Source organism: Podarcis cretensis (assembly GCF_951804945.1).
Source record: "Podarcis cretensis genome assembly, chromosome: 1".
Classification (NCBI taxonomy): Eukaryota; Metazoa; Chordata; class Lepidosauria; order Squamata; family Lacertidae; genus Podarcis; species Podarcis cretensis.
The window spans coordinates 129,011,855-129,015,612 of record NC_137170.1 but is presented as its reverse complement, the minus strand read 5'-3'; positions in this window follow the sequence as shown (position 1 = coordinate 129,015,612).

Here is a 3,758-nt window from a genome sequence, read left to right as displayed (position 1 = left end):
CAGACGTGAAGAACTACAGACCAATCTCGTTATTGAACAACGATTACAAGTTATTTGCAGACGTATTGGCAGAAAGATTTAAAAAAGTATTAAATAATAGAATTCATAGAGATCAAACAGGCTTCCTTCCGGGGAGACAACTGAGGGAGAATGTTAGGAACGTGATTGACATTATTGAATATTTAGATACTAGAATAGATATACAGGCGGCGCTGATATTCATAGATGCCGAAAAGGCATTTGACAATGTCTCTTGGGACTTTCTGAAGAAAAGTTTGAAAATGTTGGGGATAGGAGAAAAATTCAGAAAAGGCATTGAGGCTATCTATTGGGAACAGAACGCAAAACTGGTAATAAACAATTCAACATCAGATGCCTTCAATATATTTAAAGGAACTAGGCAAGGATGCCCCCTGTCGCCTTTACTATTTATAACAATATTAGAAATATTTAACAAGAGACTAAGGGGATCAAAAGAGGTTAAAGGAGTTAAGATTGGATCAAAGGAATACAAAATTAAAGCTTTTGCTGACGATATTGTATTAACATTAGAAGACCCAAAACAAAGTGTACAAGAAGCCCTGCAAAACCTTGAAGAATTTGGTGCTGTGTCAGGGTTCAAGGTAAATAGGAATAAAACTAAAATGCTAGTCAAAAACTTAACAAAGGATGAGACGACAGAATTAGAACAAAGGGCGGGAATTATGACCGCTAAAAAGGTGAAATATCTTGGGGTCTGGATTACGACAAAAAATATCAACTTATATAAAGACAACTATGAGGTCACCTGGAGGAAGATTAAGAAAGACTTAGAAATTTGGGAGAGAATGAAACTATCCTTTCTAGGAAGGATAGCGGTAGTTAAAATGAATGTTCTCCCCAGAATGTTGTTTTTATTTCAAACAATTCCTGTACTTAGAGGTTTGAGTCGATGCAAAGAATGGCAGAGAGCTCTTGCAAGATATATCTGGCAAGGGAAAAGACCCCGAATAAAAATGAAAATATTGGTGGATAAAAAAGAAAGAGGGGGCTTCTCCATGCCGGACTTGAGTCTTTATTACGAGGCGGCATGTTTGGTATGGTTAAAGGATTGGATAAAGCTGGAAAACACAGATTTATTGGATTTGGAGGGCTTTGACAACAGGTTCGGGTGGCACTCGTACCTGTGGTATGGAAAAGCCAAGATACACAGGGGGTTCTCAAATCACATCTTCAGGGGACCTATATTTCAGGTATGGGAGAGGAACAAAAATCTTCTAGAAAGAAAGACCCCATGGTGGATTTCACCAATAGAGGTACTGGCTATTAAGAAAATCAATATGGAAGAAAAGAATGCCACATATAAAGAACTCACAATTAAAACAGAACAAGGTGTCAAACTTAGACCGTATGAGGAGGTTAAAAACCAATTTACTAGCTGGTTGCAATATCACCAGGTGAATGGTTTACTGAATGAAGATAAAAAGAAAATAGGATTTGAAGATAAAAAATCTAGATTCAATGAAGAAGTGGTAGAGAGTGAGAGTAAAGTTCTATTTAAAATCTATAACATATTATTGGACTGGTACACAAAAGACGAGGAGGTGAAGGAGGTAATGATAAAGTGGGCGATGGATATCGGTCACAATATCGAGTTTGAAAGATGGTTGGAACTATGGAATAACAACATAAAGTTTACGGCTTGTACGGCATTGAGGGAAAATATCTGGAAAATGATGTATAGGTGGTATCACACGCCGGCAAAACTGGCAAAAATGTATAGATTAAAGAATAAAAGTTGCTGGAAGTGTGGAGAAGCAGAAGGTGACCTCTACCATATGTGGTGGTCTTGTAATAAAGTGAAAGTGTTTTGGGAATTAGTTTATAATGAACTTAAAAAAATCTTTAAATATACCTTTCCCAAAAAACCGGAAGCCTTCTTGCTGGCAATGCCAGGCAAAGAAATCCAAAAAGAGGACAAAATGCTATTCCTCTATGCCACCACAGCCGCAAGAATCATGTTAGCGCAAAACTGGAAAACGGAAATAATACCTAGCATAAGCGATTGGAAAGTAAAAATGGTAAATTATGCTGAACTTGCTAGACTAACAGATAGAATTCGAGATCATGATGAACAGAAATTTCAAAAAAACTGGAGTAAATATTGGAAATATATTGGAAACGAACTTTAGAAAGCACTGGCGGTTTTAGGATTAATACTTACAGAGAAAAATTAACATTTAAGATTAAAAAGAAAATACGTGATCGTGGAATTTATTTGAAACTTACCAAAAGGGTGGAAGGGAGTCCAGGGCTCTTAAATAGAGCCCAATTATAGAGAATTTTTTTTGTTGGTGTATTTGTTTTTGTTTGTGCTTTGTATAAATGAGGAGAGAGAATGTAAATTATTTAGAATTAACATGTTTATTAATAAGTGTATTTTGTTTCTTTTGTTCTTTTTTCGATGTGTGTGATTGTACATTTTGAATAAAAATGTATTTAAAAAAAAAAAAAAAAAAAAAAAATTTTTGGGGCCCACAACAAGCTATAGCTTGTTTAGCTTATACGTAAATCCGTCACTGCATTTATGCCATGGTGAGCTCCTTGTAGCAAAGTCAAGATGTAAATTTCATAAAATATGGAGTGTTGTAAGAGAGAACCTGCTGCTGCTGTTGCTTGCTCGAAAGTGCAGTAATCTGGACCTCACCTTAGCAAGCAAATGTTGCCATTGATTTGCGATTTACGACGTTCCCTTGCATGGGCATTTTTTTTTTTGTTTAGTCGTTTAGTCGTGTCCGACTCTTTGTGACCCCATGGACCAGAGCACGCCAGGCACTCCTTTCTTCCACTGCCTCCCGTAGTTTGGTCAAACTCATGCTGGTAGCTTTGAGAACATGATCCAACCATCTCGTCCTCTGTCCTCCCCTTCTCCTTGTGCCCTCCATCTTTCCCAACATCAGGGTCTTTTCCAGGGAGTCTTCTCTTCTCACGAGGTAGCCAAAGTATTGGAGCCTCAGCTTCAGGATCTGTCCTTCCAGTGAGCACTCAGGGCTGATTTCCTTCAGAATGGATAGGTTTGATCTTCTTACAGTCCATGGGACTCTCAAGAGTCTCCTCCAGCACCATAATTCAAAAGCATCAATTCTTCGGCGATCAGCCTTCTTTATGGTCCAGCTCTCACTTCCATACATCACTACTGGGAAAACCATAGCTTTAACTATACGGACCTTTGTCGGCAAGGTGATGTCTCTGCTTTTTATGCATGGGCATAGCCAGGATTTATGTTGGGGGTGTGTGAGCGCAAGACACCCACATGCCACCACCCTCTGTCTGGCTCTGTCTAGCAGATTCGGGATGAAATGTTTTAAATTATTTCCTTTTGACCCCAAGTGCACGGAACCAATCTGTCAAAACCTTTCTGCAATTTCTACTTCTATTTTTTATTTGTTTACTGTATTTTGGGGGGCGGCAGCTGCTTCCCCCCCCCCCGCCGCTACACCCTTGGTAAGGTAGGCGATGCTACCTCGCCAGTGCCAATCCAATATAAAAAACAAACCAACACAAGATTGCGCGAAAGCAGACTTTGCAGAGGAAGAGGAACAAAGCTGGCCTCTCCGAGCTCTTTCCTGTAACCAGCCTTTCCTTGCAGAGGAATCTGCAGAGCGATTCAAATCTCAGCGCGAAATGAATCCACGGAGCGATGCATTTCCCGGGAGGAGCGAGGGGAGGACAAATCCCGCACTCCTTCCGCACCAACAGCAGTGTGAAAATAGTCACAC